The 27,266-nt window shown below is 40.2% G+C and overlaps 1 long non-coding RNA gene across 4 annotated transcripts in view; it reads right to left on the reverse strand.

Moving 5' to 3' along the window:
- LOC140250734 (uncharacterized) overlaps positions 1-27,266 on the reverse strand; it is a 376,536-nt gene that overhangs the window by 57,464 nt on the left and 291,806 nt on the right. For all 4 annotated transcript variants that reach the window (XR_011903252.1, XR_011903251.1, XR_011903250.1 and 1 more), the window contains one exon: positions 9,609-9,733. This is a non-coding gene — a long non-coding RNA (uncharacterized lncRNA). The remainder of the gene's footprint in view (positions 1-9,608; positions 9,734-27,266) is intronic.

Here is a 27,266-nt window from a genome sequence, read left to right on the forward strand (position 1 = left end):
GAGTAGCTATAGCAATGCTTACTCTAATATAGCAAACACACACACAAAAAACTTAGCATTCCGAGCAGTGTAAAAAAAATAATGACTTTCACAACCTAATGTCTCCATTTTGTAAACCAGTCTTCAAAGGTAAATCTAATGTCAGCAGTAAAGAGAGTGGCTCCAATATTTCTCCGAGGAGTCACGGGGAAATAATGATCTTTGAGGCACTGTAAATAGCTTAAATTATTGGAAGGTTCCTTGAAAGAAATGAAATATGAGAATTAAGAAAAATAAACTCGTTTTCTGTATTGTGAAGTTAGGACATTTGGAGGTAGCCCAAATTTTAAATGCAAATATTTAGAGAGAAAAATTATCGCTTCGGAGACTGGCAATTCATACACTTATTCCTCACTCTTCTTGATTTAATGAACAGTCTTGTTAATACGGCGCGGTCTGAAAAACGAAAAACAGACATAGAAGAGTAGGTGTTCATTACATTTCTGCATTTCTAAAATCAATCTTTAAGTCTTCATCAGGGAAAAGGCTTGAATTTAAATCTCAGCATATAGAAACGACTAGATTTAATGCACGCGATTGTGGGCTTTAAATTTAACCACACCTGTTACTCACTACAGGACCACAGCCACAGTTCAGGAGTCCCAAGGAACCCACTGTATTTGGCCCAAGAAACTTCAGGTACAGACCAGTCCTCAGAAGGCAAATTTTCTTTATTTTGCCCCTGGCATGCTATTCATTATTAAACATTAAAGTTGTGTCAATTACTTCTTTCCATAGTTGATTATTATCCCGGTTACTCTACCAGCTAATCAACCCTTTTCTAAAGCAGTGTCTAGCAGTGGCTTTGAATTGATGTACAGAATATAATTATTTGTGCAAATTTCTTTTGTTTCTCGTTAGCCACAGAAATTGGTTAATTACTTCAATCCAAACAACCCCTCAAAAAGAAAATATCTTGCTTTACCAATTTATTTTTAATCAATATTAGGCTGAGCTTTGAAAGACGACTATTCAGCCAATGTAAGACACCGCACTGTGAGAAGGAAGCATTTTATGTGCGTGCTTTAAAGCCAGTTGAAAACACCTTCATGTGAAAGACTTTGTTAGCTTTATCAGATCCAAGGCTCTTCTGTTCGAGGTGTAATTATTTTACCATTATTACATGCAAGGCTTTTAACAGAACCATCATTCCTTCCTATTTAAGCTGTACGTTTTATAATTTATTACATCTCTTTGGTCATCAACTCACTATACAAACAGTTGGTCACCAGTGACCAATTACATTAAGGTTAAGCAACACAACTTTAAATTAGAAATAAGCTAGTGTATCTTCATCAAGGGCCTGCTGTGTTTCCAGCACTGTTTATGAGATGATACTAAATGTGGATATGGAGCACGCTCACTGGGACCAATTCCTATCGGTCTGGAAATGGGAAAGTCTTGAGCCTGCTCAGGTCCAGAGCTAATTAATGGGATAACATCTGCTTTACACACTCTGCTGTAGTAATTTCTTGCAACTTCACTGTGAAGATGCCTGGGAAACTATCAGAGAAATAAGTATCTGTGCTGAACCGTATTAATCTGTAGTGAGGCTGAAAGTGGGAATTTCAATTCTCCTATTAGCCTGGCGATAGGCGGTACGGAGAGGAAGAGGACACAGGGCATGTTTCTGTGGATTGCTAAATATGCAGCACAAGATGGATATTTTGTTCTGCTTGCACACACATGCTCATATACGCACTTGCTATTCAGCTGCCTGTGGGCTTGTTTTGTGCATTGTTTTTTTGTTTGTTTTTTTTTTTAAAGAGAATGCAACAAGCAGCTGAAGATGACCACGCTCCTCATGCAGCCATCAGTTTTACATAGGAAGACGGTGAAGTGGTTTTATCACATTACTCAAAAACACAGGAAGGACTGCTTAAGAAAAGATGTAGTACTGTACAAAAGGCTTCAAAATTGATAAGTCAGCTTGTACTGTTTTATCAGCTTGTATACCATGCGCACTGGTATGAGAGGCCATGCTCCTATTCCTGCTTTAGCTTTAAATAAATAAAACAAGAAAGGCATACTGTCCACCCAAAAAGACCCCCCGCCCCCTCCAAAAAATAATCTGAAAAAAAAACATGGATTTCTGAATTGTATCACTTTGTCTGAAAGTTAACAGGCAATTTTAATCACAGTGAGTGTATTTTGCTGCATTTTGCTCCCGAGTTTTTCCTGGTGAAGTCTGGCAGGGCACAGGATCAGACTGCTGAGGAGACATGTCCTGTTTGCACACATGCATGCTTTTGTGTTTGCCTGTCTCTGCTTACACAGACGTGAAACAAATTAGTATTTTTAATGTCTACATTGTGGACGTACTTATGTCTGCAAAGCATATATGCACAAAAACACATATAAATGTGTGACAGAGGCATAGAGAAATACATTAAAGATTTAAAATAAACAAACGGGTATGTACTGTTAAATGCCTTATTTTGGGCAAAAACAGAATAAATCGTGTTGTTCTCTTCACAATATTATTATTATTGCAAAATTTATGATTTACAGGATTAATCCATTCCAGCTAATGCATTCAAATGAATTGCTTATAAACAGGGAAAAAGAAAAAAAAAAAAAGAAAGAAGGGAGATCTTTACAATCTTTACAATAATGAAATTGCATTAGCAGTCATTCACCTTTACCTAAGAGGTTATGAGTTCATATGTCAACCCTAAGGAATATTTTCCATAATTTGTATGCCACTGTGTACATTCGATTTATTGTTTGCTACGAGGTATTGAAATATTCAGGCTATTGGGAATTAAATGCTTATTTGACTAACAATGCTTATCTGTGAATTAATGGCATAAAACATGGAGTTTCCTAAAAGGCTGTCACTCAGTTTTATTTATGGAGATACTACTGAGACAAGATTCAAGGTCTTTTCAAAGAATGCTAACATCTCAAGCTTAGGGGAGGAAAAATATTATTGACTTAACATATTTAGCAATCCCATGTAATTGTACGAACTACTGAAATGACATAGCGCTGGCTCTCATCGGATGCAAACAGCAAGTGCACAATGAAGCAGGACGGTACACTGCGCAAGCAGAAGCTGGAATGGCTTTGTTTTCAACTTTTGTGAGCATGTGTGTCTACAGGGAGGGAGTCTGGAGAGAAAAAGAACAGGATTTCAAGTCCTAGACAATGCAGAATTCTTATGTGAACCATTAAATTTGAGACCAGAAAGCAGGTCTGAGTTTTAATTTGCCTAAGCATACAATGATGGCCAGCTTCGCCACCGTTGTGGTATTCTGATTTGCTGGTAGGGTTAATAAGGAAGCACACAGCTACCGTTCTTATTCTTTCTCCTGAAAATGTGCCATAAGGCAATACAGTTATAACAGGGGTGAATCCTCAGCTCCGCTAGTCTATCAGCCCTGTCAATGTTATTTGAACCCTTATTTTCCTTAAGGGGCTCATTCAGCTGTCCTAATATGTATACAGTGATAATATAGTCATACGCATAATAAAAAAGAGCTTCAAAATTATAGTCTGCTTAGTAATAATGCAGTGCTGTGCTGGAGTGATTGGCAACTGTTGATCCAATTATATAACCGGTTGCTTCTTAAAATTCAGGAATATGAGATTGATATATAATGTGCTGTAAAGTGTAAAAGAACTGGACAGGAAATAAGGCGGGTTGAATTTTTTAGCGCTTTGATCAAATTAGAACCAGGTTGATGAAAGGAAATGCCTTGGGTTCTCCGCTTGAAGTTTTGTGTCGTACAAAAGGCTCTTGAAATGATCAATTTTGCACATGTCACTCACTCAGCAAGCGCAGAGCGAGCGAGTCTGTGCCAGGAGGAGGCTCGGCAAGCGGCCACTCAGTGCCACCCTGCGCAGGGCGCGAGGAGCCGCTGCGCTCCCACCGACCACAGTGAGACTCAGGAGGGGTGGGCACAGCTGAGGGGACACCCAGGGTCTGCAGCTCTGCTGGCCAGGTTCCTGCACTGCCCAACACAGACAGAAAAGGGGCACCTGGTGAATACCCCAGAAATAAATGCTGGATTATCTCTGCCGCCGCTCTTTTAAGCATTTCTCTAGCTAACTCTCTAACTAGCTTTCATCCATTGTAACCCTCTGCCTGTCCCCTACTTTTAAAACAGCTACTATTATTTATGAAGTGCTGTAGATGTGCAGTGAGCAGCATAGGGACTTTTTGCTCTTATTTTTCCTTGAGGACAACTTAAAAGGAGAGAAAAAAGCACGCATGAAAAGGCACCTTGCAGGTAAGGCTGTGGTTCCTCTGCAGCTCGGGCTGTCTCTGAAGAATGACTCCATAGTGGCAAGGCCTGGATGAGACGCAACCTCGCTGTGACTTTTCCAGGATCAATCTCACTCTGTACTATACACCACTCCACAGAGCACTTTACATCCTCCTTTTCAGTCTTAATGCAATAATATTTCAGCACTCCTCAACTGTACCCCGGAAATCTGCCTCCTTCCTATGACTCCAGATCCCCAAATCAGGAAACATGAAAATTGAAGTGAGGCACCTACCGGCTCTGCTAGACATCAGTACCTCTGGTGAGAAGTACAGAGATGTGCAAAAATACACTATGGAACACTGGGTGCTGGCTGAGGAACAATTCCATTCCCCAGGGCAGGTACCATATTTCCCATCCACCTACTGCAGCAGAATACCAGCAAGAAGTACTAAAGAAGCTCGGATGCTGAACAACCTGCTGGATTTCCATTACTGTCAGGGTGGGACTCATACAGAAAACCTTTTGATTTGGTGTATTTCCCACTGCTAGGAAGTCCTCAGAAAACGGGGTATCAAAAAATAACAACCCCAAGGTGAGGAGCACTGATGGAATAGCACAGCGACCTTCACCCAGGCAGTCCCAGTTTGTGAATTACCTCCCAGGTGTTTGCATGGGTAGCTAATAGCTGTCCATTTCGACACCAGAACAGCACTTCTGAAGACGACTGGTTTTCTCCAGTAACAGAAATGCCACACAGTACCAAAAACGAGAGGATTCCACAGTGCAGTTTCACTGAAAAAGATGCCTGTGGTGTTATTGGAACAATATTTCTCCAAGTTCCAAGTCTGGAGTTAGAGAAATAACGATATAGCTCAGCTCTAGTGGCAGCCATTCACAAGTGCACGTGCTAATAAGGTATAATTTGACAATATGGTAGAGGTCTGTATTTCCAGATCCATTATCTGCGAAAGATACAGCTCCTGTGCCAACTTGGTTGCACAGCAGTAGCATTTTGGTCCGCAGCCAAAACAACAAGGAGCTGCCAATGGAGCTGAAGATCAGGCGCCAGGCCAGCAGGGATCAGAGGACGAGATGGGATGGCCCAGCCCTGGGCAGAAGGGGCCCCTCCAGCACTGCCCGGCTGGGACACAGCATTGTGACAGCTCAGAAACACAGGGAACAGCAGAGAATGGATGCGCTTTAAATAACATTTGCTTTCTTCTTTTTTATCATCTTCTTTTTCTTTCTTTCTTTTTTTTTTTTTTTTTCTTAGATCACACTTAATAAGATTCCTCGACATCAATGCTGTGGATGAAATTGAAAGCTGTATTCTCCTAAACGTGTTGCCAGCGTTCCATTTTTTACAGAGCTGCCAGGGGCTATTCTGCATTCCCACAACTGCTACAAATGTAACATACTGTTTTGCAATAAAAATTAGCCATAAAAGTGTGAAAAATGCCAGAGATCCAAATGTGAGAAACAAAAGAAGGGGGTATGGGTTTCGCACCCTTTTAGTGGACATTTTATTTATTTTTCAAATGGAGTAGACATATTTATAGCTACTGTATTTCAATTACCTCTAATTTCACACGTTTTATGCAAATTCCAGACATTTTAATTGCAAATGAGAAGGGGAACTTATTTTTAAAGTGGAGCGACACAACATTTCAGATCTCACTTTTAATTCCAAATTTATCCACGTTGCTGTTAGAAACTTTTAAAACCTCATTTACACCGTGTTTTAAAAATTAGGTGCTGTTTAAAACAAAAACAAAAGACGGCCATACAAATCAGCTGTAACTCAAAAACAACTTCCACACCTTCCCTTTTAAATCAAAATTTGTAGGTAGGGAAGAATAGGAACTCGAAATGATATTGTTCAGTGGCCCACCGTTTGCATAGGAGTGATTTACCAGTATTGCCCACCACTGACAAAAACTAATAATCCCCCTTTTCTTTTTGTGCCTTTGTAACTTCAGCAATCTGGGACATGGATGTTCCTTTACTACACAAGCACTTGTGTTGATGTACATGTGCAGTCACGGGTTTAAAATCACATGGAGTTCTCTAGGCTGAGAACCCTATGTGCAACTTTTCACTATCCAGAGAAAAGGTCATTAAAAGTTCTTCTATTCACTGAAATGCATAAAACAATTTCATTATAAACAGAAATTTACTGTCTGAAATGTGGTGGGTTTTTCTTCTTCTTCTTTTTTTTTTTTTTTTTCTTTTTTCCTTTTTCCTTTTTTGCTTTCTTTCTCCATTTGGTAATTTATTTAAATGCATTCAGAACTGCATTCAAAAAATGAGACATAGCACTTTGGTTAAGACATCTATATTTCAAATCAACATCCCCAGGACCGTGCACAGCTCTGTTAATACTCTTTTTATTTGATTAGGGTAATCTGCTGTTGTGCTGTCTTAATCTTTATCCACTACCTTTTAACCAATCAATATTTTAGGGTTATAGATTCAGAAGGTAGACGATAATTCTGTAGATAAACTCTCTAGGCACTGCTGACACAGTCTGGTTGCATATTTAATATCTTTTCAGAGGATTCACAACTCCAGCAACATCAGAATCTGCCCAGAAGAAAACGTCAGGGCTTAAATTTTCAAACCTGTGTGCAGGGATTTGGCCACCTGACTCCTATTAATGTCAATGAAAATTTAGGGGTAAGAAAAGCAATGTCTTTTCCCTCAGATCATTTCTTGTCTGAAAGGAACCAGAGAACAAGAGAAAGGAAATGAAAAGCAACTTTGTATTGTAGGTTCAGACCAGCAAGGCCTGATGCTGGGGTAGGAAGCATGCTGAAGCAGGACATCTGTTCACTAAAACCAGTGAGCATCTCCACACCTACCAAAATAGGTGGGAGAACAACTTCAGAAGGAAAATAAATAAATAAATAATGGATTTTATATTTTTTAAATGTCACTAAAATATATATATTTTAATTTTCCTTAGCTAAAATTATCTGTTGCTAAAGATATTCATTTTGCTGAAGATAAAATTAGTTGTCAGACCTCTGTTTATGGTCTAATTACCTTTTGTAAGGAAATAAAAAATATGAGGGTGCGAGAAATAGAAGGAATAACAGTAAAGTACAGCTACCTACCTTCCTGCAAAAGGGGCTCTCACTGTTTAGCCACTTGTGCTCATTTCTCCAATGCGCTGCATGTTTCATACTCAGGACACTGAATATGCTTAGGCAAACTCGGGCTATACTGAGCTCTATTATGCCCCATGTGGAAGGCTTGGGCAGCATGAAGAGCTGGGAACCTTCCTGTAATTCCAGCCCCTTGTCATAAGAGAGCCAGTAAGGGAAATCTGGAACGATGGCTTGGGGAAAAAAAGGCCAATGTGGAGTAAATCACTGCACTTTCATCTCAAAATGTTTGTGCACTTTGATTCCAGCTTTGGAACTCACAAATCATTTTTCCCTCAGTTGGAAGTGGATGCTAAGCATACCACTGGAAGGCTGTGAGACATGTAATCCAATGGACAGACCCCAGTGTTCCAGTGCTGCAAACATTACATCTAGCAGACTTTATTCTTTTCCTGGTCATCTGTAGGCATGCTGATGGATCTTCAGCTAAGGAGCAAATGCCAGAACTGCTGAGCATATTTCTTAATTGCTTTGCCTATTACATTACTATGAAAGGCAGTAGCCCCACAGAGATGAGCAAGGCTTGGAGAACACTGGGACATAAATACACTGGTTCACTTCAAACCTTAAAGCTACTCTGACCAGGAAAGAGGAGAAAAAGATTAAAGAAGTGACTATAAATCAGTGCCAGTAAGACAAACGGAAGAACTGAACTCCTTCCAGCTGACATCTTGCCTAGCAAATGGGTCCCCCAAGGCCCTGTGAGTGGCATACAGGAAGAGAAGACACTGGATACAGTCTCTCTTGATTCATACAGCATTCACGGTAAGTGGCAGCCATGATGCCATCCCAGCTACAGCCCTACCTGGCAAATCTTGGGAGTGGCACATGTATGGAAGATGGGTGAATCTGGTCTCAGACAGAAGTTGTCTTTTTGAAGCGTACTTTGAATTGCTGCCATGAAAGCTGCCCAGCTACATTTCTGAATGTATTTGATGAAGAAGAAATTTGTATCTGTGTTCATTTCATAAGATGTAAACGTCTCTTTTGTGGTAGGAAAAATCCTGCTCGCTGGAAGTGATTCTAATCTAATCCGACATGCGGTATTTGTAAACGTACTTTGGTGTCCCAACCTATTTACAGTGTTTACATAAAACTCCCTGAAATCTCCACATTCCTTGAAAAGTTAATCCAGTACAAATATTGACTGGCTGTCAATTGAGCATTATAGACTTGCTCCAGTTCCATGCTTTATTGCCTTAGCTAATGAAACTTGTTTTCTTCGCCTAACTTGATTTCTTTTTTGGCCTGTTTTGGGCCAAATACCACGTGCTAGACTGCACCTCTTCCACTCACTGTGATGGGGCTGCCTCTTCTGATTAGCTATAGTGGGAGGGCAGCTGAAACACTGCTGAGTGCCACAGGAGCTTGGAGAAGGAAGCCAACAACCCAGTCTGCATTTTGCAGACAGGACCTGAATCAACACCAGGCCCTTCCCCTGCAAATATCTGGTCCACATCAGCTCTAATACAGCAACTACATATGGTTGTACAGTGCAGTGCGGGCTGGAAAGAGGTCTGAACAGTTCAGCAGAGTAAAAACAAAAAGCAAACAGACTACCGGAAGGTTTAAACTCCCAGAATGGCGGCCTATGCCTTGACTGGAAGTTGGTTGTTGCTTCTTTTGTTTAGGATCTCTGTGCCTTTATGTCTTTTAATCAGGACTCGTATAAATCAGGTTGACCAGTATTTGTGACGTAAACTGATCTTATTTTGAACGACAGAGAAAACATTATTTATCATTTCATTTCTTTAAAATCTATAGGATCTAGAAACAACTAAGCAGGAACCAAAAATAGCAACTTCCACATCGCTCCCTGATACTGCAACAAATCCCATCAAACGTTTTAAGTTTCGACCCCAGGTCAAGTGAAGCCGACAATAAATCTTAGGTTCAATTCGATACCGTTAAGCTGCAAAACCCAAAATCTATTATGAAAGATTTATCAAAACTTACAAGAAAGGAACCCAAAATGTTTCAGTTAGGGCAATGAAGGACAAAAGAGTGGAATGACAGACAGGCAAATATTTGTAGAACTCAGATGTCCATAGCAATTCAAAAGGCTGGTGCAACCCTCCAACCCCCTGACCTCAAAACAACATTTAACAAGGAGTTTGGTGAATTTTGCAGTTAAGATAGGCATATGTCTGTGTATTTTGCAAGCTAATGTAACAGCGTGGACACTTACACTTCGCAGGAGTACTATCTGCTTCTCCACACAGGGCTGCTTTTTACATTGCATACATCTCCCAAACAGTGTTTGGTGCTGAGACAGGGTGGTGCTGCTGCCATCTGTTCCTTCTTATCAACAGTCTGGTGAAAGAAGGGCACAGAGAGAAAAAATAAATGGGGTTATATGTCATAGGTCTTATTACTACCTCTTCATTTAATATTCTTTGAAACTACCTCAGATGGTTGGACGGACCCATTCTTTTAATTGCATAGCTGAACATACTCAGAGTACCTTTGTGGGAACTGAACAAAGTCATGACAGCTTTGCTCTCAGACTGCCAGGCACAGCAAATTTTTTCTTCTCCAATCTCTATAGGTTTATTATTACTATTATTATTATTATTATTATTATTATTATTATTATTATTATTATTATTATTTGAGCCTTTACAACTTCTTTACAAGACTACCTCTCCTTTTTATTATTATTATTATTTTTAAATAAAAGCCTTCTAAATATTAGACAAATGGAAGAACCAACCCTGTAATACCAGCTATGTCAAGAATGTGCAAGCCCCCTGTTAAGATAGCTGGCTACCTTAAATAAGGTTAAATGCTGATATTTTCATTAGTTCACTTGTCACTAAGTTTTGGGGATAGGGTTGTGTGAGTTTTTTAAAAGCACTTATCGCAAGTAGTTTGTGTTTTGTTGGTTTTTTTTTATTATTATTTTTAAGGGGCTGATTTGTGCTAAGATTTTTATTTCTTTTTCCCCCCTCTCTTAACAAAACATGTGTTATCACTCAAATCCTGTCAAACGAACTCAAGGTGTCTTAAGCAGTTTAGCTAACAGCCTCCAAGAGCGTCACAGTAGTACTGCCATATGTCCCAGTCTGAAGCAACTGTCTCCTCTGCTCCTCCTTCAGCAGACCCCATGCTGCTCACTCCTGTCCCCACTAACCATGAGAGGAGCAAGAAAAAAGCACTGTGTCATGTGGTAAGCAAGCAAAGCAAGAGCTGCCCTTGTGAAAACACTGCTAAAGAGCAACTGATGCTATCCTGGCTGTGGCTATCAGTGGCTATCCTCTGCTGGATGTCACTAGGAGTTACTGTTTTCCTGTATAATGTTATTTGGATGCTAAACATGGGGTGGAAAAATCAATATTTTAACAGGCCTCTTCCTTTTTCAACAGCTTTTAGCTGCAGAAAATGAAATCCTTCATTTAACCAATAGGTCTGATATTATCCACATGCCTGGAAGTATGCTACTGCATGAAAAGTCATTGTGCATCCGTGATCTCAACTGCTGTTGTGACACGTGCAGCTGCACCTCCAGCAGCATTCACACTGTCCTGTCCTGCCCCAGCCACTGGGGCTTCTCTTCGCTTGTAGCTGCTTTGTTCACACTCATCTCCCACTTCTTGTTTGCTCAGCTATGTCCAGACACATCTCTGGGGCTGCACAGGCCCTCCAGCAGAAAGCTGCACTGCAGTGGTGTGCCCACGTGTACATACACCCATAAAGGTGTGCACGTGTGTGTGAGAGGTTGGGCAGCACAGGGTCATGGGGCAGGAGGCCTGAGCAGCTTGGCTAGCACTGAGTTGGATAGGTGAGGCATCACCTATCATGCAGATGGCATCTCATTCTGGGAGTTGGTGCTTGGTGTTACCAGCAAAGGGAGAAACAAATTACAATGGAGTCAGAAAGCAAGGCAATGGGGAACCCCAGATGTACTTGAATTGACCACAATCACACCTGTAGCATGAGGTCTAAGAGGTGACAAGCAAGATGGAAACACCAATGCTCTATATGTTAAAAAGCTTGGGCTTTGCTGCAGCCCCTAAATCCTTCCCTCCCCATGTACCTGGACATAATAATCATCATCATCATAAAAAAATAAGCCTTCGAGATCAAATAGTCAATGATATCTTACAAGGGGGGGAAAAAAAAAAAGCAGGCTTAAGAAACCAAATCCTTGTAATAAATAATATATTGTGAGTTAAGGAGATGAACTGACAAAGTGGTGCACCTCTAATCTCTTTCCTGCAACAGCGAGAACAGCTGAATCACTCACACAACATTTTTTAATGTTCAGGGATTGCTCCTACACTCCACTTTCTCTAAGAATATCATGCTCTACTAATTTACCAGATTGACTAAGTTACACATCAGCAGCGCTGTCAATTCTAACCTGTAATTTTATCTTGTAAAAAATATAATTTCTGTGCATTTTCTCACTAGAATGTAATCGACTATTTCAGGGCAGGTTTAACTTAGGGATGAGAGAATCAGATCGCTTAACTGGTACAAAGTGAGCTCACTTTTTGGGGCTGGGAGGTGAAGCCCTTCCTTGTGGAATGCACAGGTTCAGTGCTGGGCTGCTGTGAATGCAGCTGTGCAGCTTGAGGATGGCTCTGGCATTGGCCTAATGCAACTGCTACACACGGCCTCTCTGGGGACTCATCACAGCACTGCAGGGCAGCAAGGGCCTTTGCTCAGGATTCAGTTATTCATTTCAAACCTGGAAAAGCACTCGTCCACCTGAACTGTGATTTTGAATAACACCCCCTACAAGAAAAAAAACTCAACAGCATAGCAGAGATGCCATGCACATTAGGAAAACCATTTCTTTGGCATTTGAAGCAATAACATAGATGCCAACACATTATACCTAGTGAGTGCCATACACCTAGCACAGGGAACACACTAGCAAAGACCTGCCTCCCTACATCGCTTCTGAGCTTCTCCTCCAAGGACAGACTGTTAAGTTCTTCTCTTAGCTCTGCCACCAGGGGAAAAAAGGGTCCCCACAGCCCTTGTGTGGAGGTGCGTCAGCTTTTATGACAAAGCACATGCCTTCCGAGCAAGGAACTGCTGAAAGAAGGAATGCTTCTAGTGAAATACACCACATGGGAATTTGATAATGAAAAGTCAGGCAGCAATATAGAACAAAAGGCTGCATGACATGATGCTTATTTTTAGAATGAATGACAGTTTGGCATTTTGGTAGAAGGAGTGTAAACGGAATAAATCCTCTATTTTGCTTTTAACAACTCAGAAGCCAGACAGATTTTATTTTTTTTTTTACTTTTTATTTACTTATTTATTTATTTAAATGCAGTTAATTTGAGCATGGCCTTACTCTGCTTTGAGGCCTGCATTAGCCTGCTATACATGTGATTGCACTAAAGACCCCGGTAACTTGACAGGTCAAAAAGTAAATGGATAGAATGTAGCTTGCTTATATTTGAAATAACCTCAAAACTATTTCAGGGACAAGCTATACCTAGCCATCTTTCCCAGTTTATTTTCTCAGTCCAAGAAAGTATTTCAACTTTAAAGAAAGGAAGAAAAATAAAGAAGATGAGTGCAAACTTATAGTAGGGTAAAAACAGTAAAAGTGCTTTGCTAGCAATAAAGCAACAAATATCAAATTCTAAAGCAATTACTTGTATGTCATTTACTTCAGTATTACAGAGATTTCTGAGAGATCCAATGAACATCAGAAGCAAATGTGTCCTCTGCTATGTCTAAAAGGAGCTGTTTCTGGTCATCAGCCCTAAGACCATGGTGACAGCTAATAATCAGAATCCAAGTCAAACACACAAGTAGGAGATTTAAGAAAGTGTAAAAATAGCATTAAAGGATTATTAAAAAGAACTAGGAAAGAAAACAGAGCTAGTTGCCAACAGAAGTAATTGTTTGGAAAGTTTGACTTCTTTTCAAGAGCACTAGAGAGAATACAGAGCGGGAACACAGTTATTTTGCACAATGCTTGCTTGTAGAACAGTAGTTTCACAGTAGTTTCGTAGCTAAAATCAAGCCACCTACCAAATCAGCCCCAGTGATTCAGCCTTGATGAATGTAGCCACACCAGTCCATGGACTCAAGCACTGCCAGAGGCAGCAGGATACCTCAGTAAGTACATATTCCATATCTTTGACTGGGGATCCTGGCTGTCTACTCTTTATCTTTGCGTGTAATCACCCTTTGCATAGGAAATGCAAAGAAAAAAGAAATGACTGGGTTGCAAATGGCAGTCTTACATTCTGCCCTCTTCAGCTAGGATACACTTTTTTCCCTGAATTCATACTTTTTTTTCCCCTATGCCACATCTCATGCTCCTGTTTACAGTTTCTCACTGCTGCTCTACCTTCCTTCACCCACCAAAGTCCTTGTACCTTCCTTCCAGCTCACGCTCCTTACAGTGACCCTTCTTTCCCATCTCTCAGTTGTTCTCTCACCAGAGTGACAGCTAGTGCCTAAGTTGTGGTGGGCATCCTCCAAACCTGCAGCAAACTGGAAGAAACCCCCAAACCTGAGGTATTTCTGCAAACCTACCTGAGCGACGCACTTGCTGCTAAGCAAAGGGAAGAGCTACAGTTAGATTGACCCACACACAGGAAAGGCAGTGGAGGAAAGGGGGAAAGACTCCATTTTTAAAGCCCACCTATTTGAGAGATAATCACTGTAATTTTGCCTCTCCAGAACCTTTTCACTAGGCAAGCTTACTAAGGAGGGTGGGTTTCTATTTCATAAAGCTGTAATGATTCGCACTGTTTCAGAAGTAGTTCCGTTGATGTGCATCATTTCCCCTTTACCATTCCTACATTCTAGGAAGAGCCTCAAAGCCAGAGGAAAAAGAAAAGAAAAAATAGCAAAGAAAGAGAAACAGACAGATAGACAAGCGAGATCAAACCATATACTACTGGGGGAAGAAAAAAAAAAGACAAAGATTTTCACTTTGTCTGGCACAGTGTTTTCATGTTTTTTAAATTGTTCTGTATTTTCACAGCTTCAGACGATACTTCTGAAATAGGGAATTTGCATTTTCTAGGTGGGGAACGCTGCCAAAGCTGTTAATCCCAGGCAGATGTAAAGTTGCACCACTACATTGCGATGTGGCTCCTTAAAATCAACTAAAAGGATAAAAAATAAATAAATAAATAAATAACAAGAACAACAACAAAAAAAAAGCCAACCGCAAACACAAATATTCACCAACCCATATGGTCAATAATTGCTGTTTAATAGTCCTCCTATTACAAACCTAAAAAGCAGCAGCCAGAATTACCAGTAGAGTATTAATAAACAGGAATGAGTTAATAGTGCATAAAGACCTTCCAGTGGAACAGTGGGGGAGTTGAATATTCTTTTCTTAAGTCAGCTGTAAGTAATTACTACATGGTGTGCTTCTGACTATTACCATAACAGAGCAATTGGACGTGAAGAATGGATAATAGTGTGGACATGGAGGTATTTTTAGAATATCAGCAGTGTGGCAGGTAAAAGCCCTGCTCAGGCACAAACCTTTAAGTAAGTTGAAATAAGTTTTCCTAATGACACCCGGGCTGAGCAGAATCTTGAAAAGATCAATCTAATAAATTATTGAAGGTAACTTTATAAAGACAAGCCTATGATATGTAAATAAGAGGAACGGCAAAAAAAAATCCCATGCAGACATTAAGCGAGCAGCCAGCATTACGGTAACGACATAATCACAGGTTTCTCCCCGTTCCTTTTAGAGCAGTGCCTTCATCTGTTTGAATGTGGACTTGTGCTTCGCTCGCCTCCATTGGCTGCCAGGTGAAAACTCAAATATACTGATAGGAACTGGAGCTGCGATTGCGGGAGTTGTGGGGTTTTTTTTGTACAGTCATCCTCAGTGATTTAATGATGCATATCATTTATTTTCAGATATTGTTGCAGGAGCATTCCCTGAGATGCAGCCCCATGTTCAAAAGACTGTCCATTATGTTATGCGGCAGGGCTTTTCGTGTACAACTACGGGCTGAGATATTGTCTATCGACACAACATATGCTCTCAGATAAAAACAGCTTGAGATTTTTGATTCAGAGAGTAGTAATTTGGTAAATGCACAGAAATATAATTTACAGAATATTTTGAAATTTTCAGGCTATAGGTCTTTCTCCCGCTATGTTGCTACACAGGGCAGATGTTGATTTTTCAATTTGCAGGTTTGTTAAGCATTATGGAATGTTTTGGTTCTCAATCAAGAATATTCTTCCCAAGTGGTTCCCAAGTCCTATGCCTGAAAATAAATGCATGTCCTTTTTGTTTCTTAGCAGCACGTGTTCTGCATTCAATAGAAGCATAAAACAGACAAATGCAATGCCATTTATTGGACTGATATATACATTTTAAGCCGCAGGATCTTGGATTGCGATGTATTTACAGGTCCTTTATATTCACAAAGGCAGTTTGTATAAGGGACAATTGCAATCGCAGCGTGTCATACTGACACTTTATATTTGGAAGATCAGTATATACTGTGCTCCACACTGTCCTCGGTATTGTGTCCATCTGCAGCTGAACAACTTCAGCTACCAATATTCCCACAGAGCAACAATTCCTGCATAGACAATAGTGTGCGTGCATGTCCCCTCTAACTCACTTTCTTTGTTTCTCCCCTATGTGCATGGCAACGGAGCAGATCAAATCTTTTTGGCTCCCCTAAAGAAATCAGAGGTTGCAGTGCCGACTTCCTCACACTATTTGCTAACTTTAACAGCTGTTTATGACAAATCTGCTGTAATAGCACTGCTACTAGTCTTAGATTTTCACCTAAGAATCAGATACTGCTGTGGAAACCACATTGTGCCAGATCCATCTCTGCATAAAGTTGCTGACTTCAGGGCATTCTATCAGGATGGGTTTGGCCCTCTGCAGTCTTCTGCCCCATTAAGTCTGAAGATTATGTGTTGTTCTCAGTCCTTCCACTGTTACCATAATGGGGAGCTGATGTTATAATGTGGGTCAAACAAGCAGCTAATTGTTTTTGGGGAAGGCTTAAGCAAAAACAAAATGAGGACTTTAATAATAGTACTTGGCGCTATTATAATAGCTTCTAGCAGAGGATTTCAAATCACTTTGCAAGCTTTATAGCAGTCCTGCACATTGCTAAGTATATTTGATACTCCCATTTGAAAGTGAGACCATCATCTGAAGACCAAGCTCATACATTCAGGCAGTAGAACAGTGAAAGTTTAAACAATCAAGAAAGCAATGCATGACAAAAGGCAAGCTTTAGAGAGTCCTTCTAAATGAGCCAACTTGGAATCAAAGGAAAAGTTTCTGAGGACATTTTTAAACAAACAATCGAAACGAAAAGAAGTAGGCTACACTGAAGGAATAAAAACTGCATATGGACAGAGGATTTTGCTGTTGTTTTCTTGTTTTTAAAAATTATACTTGCTGCTCTCTCTTATTTTTGTGTGTCACTGAGCATCCAGCAACTGCTTTTGCTAGAGGATGGCACAAGGAAATCTGCATGTGTGGTTAGAGCTCTGCTCCAGTCTGGGATGCAGGAAAAGCCTTTCTAAATGGACATGTTTCTGACATGCCTAGGAAGGGTCTAGGATAATTCTGCTGGTGCAGACACACATTCATGAGAACATGAAAGAAAGATACCCTAGGCTTTATCCTGAACAGAAAAATCCTGTCTGAAGGTCCTAAACAGGCAAGGCAGAGGGAGAGTGAGAAGGGAAACACACAGAAAAGGTGAAGTTTTGGGTTTCTCATTCAAGCTGTTAGTCATGATTTGCCCTATCCTTCAGAATGCCTGGAACTGGCACTGCAATGTGAATTTTTTGACAAGAAAATAATGGATTACTTAAAAATAATTCTTCATGAATTCTGTGTATACTTCAAGGTTTTCCAGTGTGGCATATTGGTTTTTATATTTCCTGGCTAAAAATACAACAAAATCAGTAATTATTTGTAGAAGATTTGGGGTTAATAAAATTGTCCCATCGCACACTTCTACAACATGAAGCAACCAGAAGAATCCCCAAGCCATCTGAGACTGAGACACAATGTCTATCATTGTATCAGTCTCTCCAACCCCTACGGTATCCCCTGGATATTTATTGAGGAAGTACTGAGTGTATTCAAACCTCCTTCAGTGAAGGGCTCAGTGCTAAGGCGTTTAAAGTCCACGATTATGCATCATTTCTTTAAAATGGCCTATTTTGGCTTTCATGCACTTGAATGAGACAGTAAAATGATTTTTTTTTTTTCCCCTCTTCTTTTCTTTTTGAAAACCAGATCAGAATCACAGCTGCAATTGTTATTTGTATTATACTGACACCTCAGGATCTCAGCCAAAAGTGGAACTCTGCTCTTGGAGCATGCATGATGAGGCATCACCTTCTTCAAAGTGCTTTCAGTTAGACAAGAGAGATGGACGTGTGAAGAACTATAGGGCACGCTTACCCCACATCACAGAGGGAGAGCACGTTGTCCAAACATTGACTCTTTATGGAGAACGTGACATTTTCAAAGGGTGATGAAGGAAGAGCATCAAAGATTGCAGCATTATTAAATTTTATTTATCCATCTATGGATCTAGGGCTGCAACAAATCACCTTCTGCCCCCACTTATACAATGTTAGCAACTAAGTCTTGTTAGAGCTTCTTGGTGAAATGCTTGGGAAAAGTACTGGAAAATATGTTTGCTTGTTTGTTTTGATAGGGAGCAGCACAGTTGTGTTTCTTAGCTTGCAAAAGATCTTCTAGCAACACAGTAACCCACTGGTAACTGAGTCTTTGGCTGAGATGGTGCCTTCAGGCTTGCCTGCCCATGAACCTGCATCAAAGCTGCTCTGACCACATGAATCTCAAATCAGTTGCTTTTAATTTGTTTCAACTTCTCTAAGACAGTACCAGAGAAGGAGGCGATGCAGAGCAACAGGCAATAGTGACATACTAATGAAATTACAGTTCATAATATTTTGTGATTGTACAGTGGAAATAATACAAGCATGGCATTTGTATGGTTAGAATGGAACAAATATAGATGGAAATGGATAGCTAGAGGATAACTAAGAAAAAGCACTCACCAACTCTGAAGCCTTCAAGGTGAGTGCTCACCAATGCCAAGGCTCACCACAAGAACTCCACAAAGGAGCAATCTCCAGAAACAGATGCTGCCTTAGTGGTGGTCAGCCCTTAAATGGGATCTGGGAGAGGTGGAGTCAAGCTGCACCCCTTCTGGGAGCACAACTGAATTACCTTCACCCGTGCTCCTGCAACTGACTCATCGCTTGTCTCAGGTGGTTAATCAGAGCTTCAGGCTGTGATCAACCGTTTCCCTTACAGTGGTCTGCACCTCATAGTTCCAGCTACATTTTGAGTAAGACCAATAATAGACTTGGCTTGTCTGTATTAGAAGAGCAGTTGGGAAGATAGAAAACAATGAGACGTTTTTGTGGTATTTCTAAACAAACTCAGAAGAAAAACATGTTACTGGTCCTCACAGGTACCTAGGTTTGTTCAGCAGGGCTTCTGGCTCTCACCACCTCTGTCACACGGGATCTTGGCTAATTTATCCACTACCTACATCAGTTGTGTAAGACAGGGAATACTCAAAGAAAAGAAAATTTATGCTAGTCTGAACAGGATTAAGATAATGGGAGACATTGTGTACCTGGCTGTCTGCCTCACTTGTCTCAGCCTTGCTGCAGGGATGATTGAAGTACCTGAGTTTCAGAGTTTGAACTTGTTTGTGATTAAGGGAAAATGGCACTTTCAAGGCACGTACAGTACGGAACTGAGCTATCCAATGAATGGATAGCAAGAGGTGAACAAATCACAGAATCATAGAATGGCATGGGTCGAAAAGGACCTCAGAGATCATCTGCCATGTACAGGGTCACCAACCACCAGACCAGGCTGCCCAGAGCCACATTCAACCTGGCCTTGGCTGCTTCCAGGGATGGGGCATCCACAACTTCCTTGGGCAACCTAAATCTCCCCTGTCTTAGTTTAAAACCATTCCCCCTTGTCCTATCACTACCACAGTCCCCATTTGTCAATCTCCTCTCCCACTGTGAAGAGCGTTTCCATATGTTTACCACTGCTTCTTGCTGTCCAGTTCTTCACGCACCACAGCCATTCATGGCATATCCTGCTCAGTTAAGCACTTGTTGTGGATCAGAACTGCTTCTTGCACCCTTGCTTTCCTGACTCACTCTTCTCCCACGCAGGTCATCTCTCATAGTGACATATTCCCTTAGCACCCCATCTGATAAGCTACAGGTTTCCTATTTGCCTCCAACAGGCCATTGGCTCAGAAATGCCATCGCTTCCCAGCCTGATATCACACTTTTCCATGTACTGCAGGTTGATGCATAGTTGTATTTTTCATTTAACAATTCACAAGTGCATCATTTTTCTTAGTTGGTCCCCAGGCTGCAAAGGTTCTCAGTGCATGGCAGCAAAATATTAAGATGACATTTCCTGCTGCATCTGCACTGGGGGGGGGGGGAGGGAAGGGTTGGACTTGATGATCTCTGGAGATCCTTTCCAACCCCTACAATTCTGTGATTCTGTGATCTAGCTTTGTGGCAAGGTGTCTGATGACAGTATGGCAGTGTCCCAAGCCATGCCAGAGATGTGCAGGTTGGCACAAATACCCTTGTTGCTTGCTCCCTTGAACCCACTGTGGCTGTAGGTAACTAGGTAGCATGAAAAAACAGCCAAGATTTCCAAAAGAAGAGGAGAAGCATAATAATATTGCTAAAATTCAGCCTGCTTCTATGGAAATGTTCAGCTTCAACAGCAGAACTTTCTGATGGAAAACACTGAATCATAAAAAGCGTTCAATCAATTCCACTGATTTCCTGAAGAGAGCCAGGGACAACTGTATATGAATATCTCCAGAGGAAAAGGATGTTCTTAGCTGGAAAAAGGCAGGTGTTTGTTCTTCCTAGGAAGCATGAGCAGAGCAGCAGCTGATTAACAGTGAAAGCAGTATCAAGAGAAATGTATGCTAAGTTTCTGCACAGACTAATTTCTATGGGTAAATATGTATAAATTCCTTACAGTAATAGAATATGCAGCAACATTCAACAGATTTGTCTCTGCAATGGTGTAAGCAATCAAGAAATATATTAAGGAAAATAACAAGAGAGAGATACTGAAAAAATACCTTTCAGAATTTCCTCATCTGAATACATGATGCTGCTGTAGCAGTTGTCTATACATTAATTTCATCCCAAGTTTTTAGACTAGTAGATACCAGGAAGCAAATTCTTCCCTGCTCGGCTTCAGTAGCCCTACATCAATTTGCGTCTTCTGAGAATCGTCCTGATCAGGCTAACAGAAAGAAAAAGAGAGCCGTACTGAGTGCTTAAGTGAACTGCCTCCAGGAAATGTTTTAGTAATTTTCAGTGTGCAACCTTTCAAGTTTCTTGAAAGAAGGGCTATGCAGTCAGACAACAGAAAGTTCAAAGCCCAAATGCTGCCCTTCCCCGACCGCTCATGGGCAGCCAAAGAAGTTCAGAATTCGTAGGAATGGAGCCAAATGAATCCTTCAGACCAGAACTGAACATACTGTGAAGGAGAAGACATTTTGGAAGCGAGTTCAAGCTTCAGCCCACTTGCAGTGGAACAGTGAGGTGATACAGCTGTTTGCCGCTTACTCAACAGCAACAAATACAATACAGCAACTATGCTCGGAAATTAAATACTACACATAAAGGATAAGCTCCAGCTTTTTTGAGCTGAACCGAAAAGCTACGTAGTCTGTGTAAAAATACTATATAGTAATGACATTAGGCAGTTCCTACATTAAAAGCTACTACTACATTATTTCCCCAAATAAAAACAAAATACAACGGCGTTTATTAGAAGATGTAAGGATCAGCAAAAGCGGTGCCTAAAGCTGTTATTTTATGCTGGGCTTTGTTGTGACAGTTACCATGGCTAACCCATTAACATATTTGCTGTACAACTATGGTCATTCTATGGCCTTAATTAACTTTCAAGTGGAGAGTGCTGTGGCTTACCACTTATTAAATACCCACTACAATAAGTTACAGTTTTACCCTTCCAACCTCACTTAGCCAAGACACCTAGAAGAACCAGCCTTCTATCTGACTATAATTTTGTAATTGCTTTTTACTGAAATTACGTTGAAACCGGACCCCCTATGTAAATGTATTTTGCCTGGTTCATCTAAAATTGGCCACCTCTAATCAGATCTAGTCGATATTTGATTGAGTAAGTGGAAAATTAAGTTTCTCTATGAAAACGCTTTTTCTTCCCCTTCATTATTTATAATGCAGGCATTTTTTTTTTTCTGCGTGTATGGAAATTTGAAAGCATGCCCCCTAGAGAACAGCAGAAGACAGACACATCGGAAAGGCTGCTCTGAAAGCTAATCTACTTCCAGTACAACACCCAAACGGTGTAGTTACACTAAGCAAAGCCAATTTCAGCAAGCGCTTTATTCATGAAGAAAGCAATGTGATTTGAGACTTAATGGAGTCAGAATTAGGTTTTGTGATTAGTTAGGCTCAGCTGTTAAGGTATGGTCATAATGGTATCACTGTTTCCATACGTCACACGGTATGAGCATCGTCAAGAAGTGTAATGCATTGTGTATTTAAACTTGTATACTGCTTGCCGAAAGCAACTGAATTCACCTCCATCAGGCATTCTGCTGAGTATAAAACAGGACTCGAGTTAGAAAAATATATATATATTTCTACAAAGGAAACACGTGAAAAGGCCACAGGAGCACACAACTGAAAAAATATATAAAAATGCAAATTTCTCTAAACTTCATCTTTGGATGGACTGAAGCAGAAGGGAGAACTTCAACAAAGCTATAGAAAAAGATGACAGGTCTGAGTTTCAGAAATTTAAGACAGCAGCAGGATTAGACACTTTGGGTTGTCTTCGCATACATTTCTTATGGGAGTTAATTCCATTTGACATGCAAGACCAAAGCAAGATTACAGAGGCATAGCCCCATGGCGAGGTGTATGCTGTAGCTAAAAGCTGGGATTTGAATAATTGTGCAGGCTTACTCCAAGAATCAGGCGAGAACAGAATGAATGGATTATTACAAGGAACTTTGTACATTTTTAACTGTTGGACTTAATAAAATACCCTGTGTGTAAGACTGGTATTACGGTCCTCTGCACTCACTCCAGTTGAAGTTTGCAGTAGGATCTATCAAATATGAGAAAAAACAGAAGCTGTTAAAAAAGAATGTGTAATGAAGAATTGGGCAGGGCCATGCCCCACGTGAATTTCTGAGGGAAGCAAATTTGGAGAGCTTTAGTTCAACATATTCTGGCCCCTAAAAGTTAAAGGGAATGCATTTCCCGAGCAAAAGAAGGCTGAAGGAACACAAGATATCGGTCCAGAAAAAAATGAAAGGATAAAAAAAAAAAAAAGGTGAATTTTTATTTCACTGTTTCAGCTTGTTAGCTAGGTCATTTATTACGGAGAAAGATTACTAATCCACACATCATTTTTTTTTTTAAATTGACCTCTTCCCTTTGTGTCTGTGGAAGCACTTGTCTGTAAAAGGAGGTAATAGCTGACTGCTCCTTAGAGTCAGTGCTGCTTAATTAACTGTCTAGTGAGAATTATTGAAATACTTATATAATTCTTATTTAGCACTCATTAAAGTGAGAGATACAAATGCTGGACAATGAGAGGTTCAGGAAGGCTTTGAAAAGAGGGAGTTAGTTCTCTAATAGCAAAGAATTATGAAAGCCTGCCCATTAATGGTAACAGAGCAGACCTTTCATTTTAAAAGTCACTGGCTCAGATCTGGACTTATTTGATATTTTTAAAAGCTCCTTCATCTAACCCCCAGCAATAAGGCGATCTCTGACTGCTCCTGCCATTGCTAACCAGACTGAGCAGTGCTATGCAGAGCAGGCCAATGAAACCCCTGACACCCGGCACCACGCTCACCCTGCCAGCAGCCCCACACATGCAGAAAGCACCTCTAGTCCCACCGAGATGGGCAGGGAGAGCCAGCTGCAGCCATTGTCTCCAAAACACTGTTGGCGAAGAAAGTGCACTTTCTCAACGTGGGACATGCCTTGCTTAAAACATACCTGTGAATGTCACTACACTGCATATAAAGAAACTTGGGTGATGATCGTTTTGCCCTAAAAATAATCTCTATTTCATTTCAGGGGGTGCCTTGGAAGTCTGACATAAAAGGTGATGAATATCCTGAATAACTTGGCAGCTTCCAAAAAGGAGATGAAGAGCCTGCTGGGTACTGAGCAGCAGTAAGATTCAGCACCACCTATAACTTACTCTGTGACATGGATTATGGCGGTAATAGACTGTCGGACAGAAAACGAGCTAAATTCATCAGGACTTCCTGCAAGAGTGAAAGAACATGCACGTGCATTTTGCATGCAGAACAAAAGTTCCTCACTGATAGCTAAGTAAAATGAATTAACTGGTCCAATTTCAGTGTGTTTCCTGTATCAGAAATAGGTTTACAAAGGCCGTGCTCTTCACCAGTTTGTCCCCAGAAAATTTACCAACAGAGAACATCATTACCATCATCTGAGACTCTTTGAAGGTTCATTCATCCTCCAAGGATGTGCTCCCTTTCTCTCTCTAATCAGTATATTGTCAAAAGTTCTTGAATCTACAGGAATTCACTTAGAAATGAAGCTCAGATATCCTTTCTATTCATATAATGATTGATGAAACGCAAGGGAAAATAAATTGAATTATTTTAAATCTCCCAGGGAAACATAATTAAGCTGCAAAGCATTCCCTTGAAATCTTTGTATCACTCTGGCTGTGTCTCTTACTACATGATCAATAATAATATTAATTAAAGACAATTATTTTGAAGGACTGGCATGAACTTTCAGCTTTCACTGTATTTTACACCATTGAAAGCTTAAAATATTTTTGGCTACGATATCTGTGAGATTCTTCCAAATTTTCAGAAGATTTCTCATGTTGCGGCTGGGATTTATACCTTCCTTCTTCTTTTATCAATACCTACAGCTGGTCTTAATTCTAAAATCTGTATGTCATTCATTAGATATACGTTAAAGAAGCCACACAGATGATAACATAAGTGTTACAGTCTTATCCTAAATAGAGGAGCTGGCTTGTTGCATGGATGATGCTGGTTTCATTTTCTCCTTAACTGGAATTCCACACATCAAATGTTTGTACATGGCAGCCATACTAAGTCATTAGCTGCAACGTATGCTTTCATCTTGAGCTCAAAATGTGGTATATAATTCCAGTTCTCCAAGGAGAAGATGAAGCAACACATGCAAAAGTCGTAGGTAAAAAATCACAGCAGACATGACTCGATAAGGTATGGGATCAGAAGACAGGAGTAAGGACAGAAGCTAAGTTGATACTAAAAAGGAAATCAGTCATCAGTCTTATGTATTAATTTTGCCTCAGATGGAATTTGTGGAAAAAAAGAGGCCAGGGAAAAAAATTTGGTTTCTGTAGAATAATTTACCAATGCAGTGAAAATAAACAGGAGACAACTGGGTGGGTTTTCAATTGACAGATAAATATAAATCATTTTTGAGTATATATATGTATTTAAATATTTATTCACACACACACACACATATATATATATAAGACTATAAACACATTATGGCTTTAACTACATAGCATTGTTTATGGAGATTTGAGATGAAAGGAGAAAGGGAACTGGGGAAAGGAGACAGGGGGAAGGGAGCCCCTTGTCTTGGTGATAAAAAATAATTCATGTGAAATGGTGATGATGACATAAAAAGCATGGCAGTTCCAAGCAAGTCTAAAAGGCAATGCCAGGCATCATCCCTAAAGAGTGACCAGGACTTTCATCAAATGTCATAAGCTTTGTGCTGTGGATCTTTTCAAAGAGAACTCTCACTGGGCAAACAGCTTCCATTTTCATGAACGCATGTCATAAACTAACACATACGAAAGGGAGACAGACTTCTCAAATAAGAAGGTATTCATTATGAAGAATACAGAAAGTTTTAGAAGAAAGTAGACATTGAATTTGGATCACTAAATATTATTACAGAAGCCATAAATAGAGCAAGAATAATTAGCACAACAGCTTGATATTTCTGAAACAGGAAAGTAGTTCAGCAAAGTAGCAGGATCTGAGATGTAAATAAATTGGATGTTTGCTTGTTCTTTTAATAACACAGGCACTGAGAAGGGAAATTTTAGACCCTGTGAAAGAAGGCCAGTAATTTCTCCCCAAAGGTAGAGGAAAGATTCCTCAAATGAGCTTCATCCTAAAAAAGTTCTGAGTAAAATATATGAAGCAAGATGACATAATGGACTGTTGCTAAAATGCAGCCACTGATGTTACCCTACTCTGAAAACCAGGCTGTGGGTAATTGAATGTAAGACGAAGCAAAAATATAGAAAAGGCTAAGCTGAAGCTGAAGAATAAAAATGCAGTGTGTGTAACAGTATTGAGAAGAGTACAGCTCTGTAGAACTGATTAATAAGAAGAGCAGTGAACAGTATAGAGTGGATTTGCAGAGATTAGAACGTTGCCGGCTTTGTCCAAAAGATTGTATAAAGTTCTTATTGGGTTTGAATTTAAATAGGGTAAAATTTATCTAACATCATTAATGTTTCCCTTTGACCTTTAAATATAACTTCCCCCTGCCTCAGAAAAGGACACTTTAAAACATGTTTGTGCTCCTCTACGTATATAATATTGCCTATGCATGTGTGCTTGTGCATGTGCACGCACGCCTGGTACATTTCTCTGCGCTACAGTAAGAGATCAAGCAAGTAATTACAAACTGCTTTAACCCTGGCAGTCAAATGCAGGAGAACGTACACTTTGATAAATCCTTCAAGTCATGCTTCTGTGTTAACAAGTCCAAAAATTAGAAGTACAAGATTGCAGAGTAGGAACTTGGTAATTTTTTGTTTCAGAGCTCTCACAAACACTCCAGCGGAGCGGTACAACACGTGGCAGCACCACCTTGGAGAAGTTTAAATCAGCAGTAAGAAATTTTTAGGAGGAAATGAAACAAAAGTGGACTGGGCAGTAATATCGATGATAATATTGGTTATATTTTAAAAAACAGAAAACTGTGGGCAGCAACAGGACACTGAAAGGAGATGGCAGCATCAGGAAAACATGGCATTCAGTGACAAGTTAATAAAGGCAACTGTCATTACAGAGAGAATTAAATATTTAATGGACAGACTCTAGGGGAAAGACAGCAGAATGCAGATTCAATTTTCTGGTTACAAAGCTGCTTTCAAAATGTCTTAGAGACAGGACTTGTAGACCTAAGCTACTAAGTTTTGGAGAATGTATACTCCTTCATCATATGAGACTGGGAGTTATGCTCAGTCTGGAAATGCCTATAGTAGCCTAGATGTGGGAAAAAACAAAAACAAAAAGAAACCACAACCCTCACCCCTCCCCCCCCCCCCCCCCCCCAAATAAATAAATAAATAAACCCACACCCAAAACTCATCCTAGCTTTTTGTTTTGTTGGTCTTTACTTCCATCAAGATGCAGTTTTTGCCCCAGACTTAAAAGTAGAACCTAACAGAGCAGAAGTCACAAGGACGAGGGTGTTCCTAAGGGCAAAGTACATAATATCCAGCAAAGAGGAGACATGAGTAAAAGAGCTGAATCCCGCTGTACAGCTCACTCTGAAAGCTGGAGACTTGAGACTTCAGCCAGCTTTAGCTCATGAGGATACCTCTGTGAATTCTCCTCTGGAGACTGAGTGAATTTCAGAATTTGGTAAAATATGTATGATCTGTTGAACAAGTGAAAAGACAAATGGCTAATTTTAAATGTTGCATCTCCTGCTTCCACGCGTGCTCACCAATGGTTTCCTATGTACAGAGTTGACTGTAGGGAGGGGT

Source organism: Excalfactoria chinensis, chromosome 3, assembly GCF_039878825.1.
Source record: "Excalfactoria chinensis isolate bCotChi1 chromosome 3, bCotChi1.hap2, whole genome shotgun sequence".
Classification (NCBI taxonomy): domain Eukaryota; kingdom Metazoa; phylum Chordata; class Aves; order Galliformes; family Phasianidae; genus Excalfactoria; species Excalfactoria chinensis.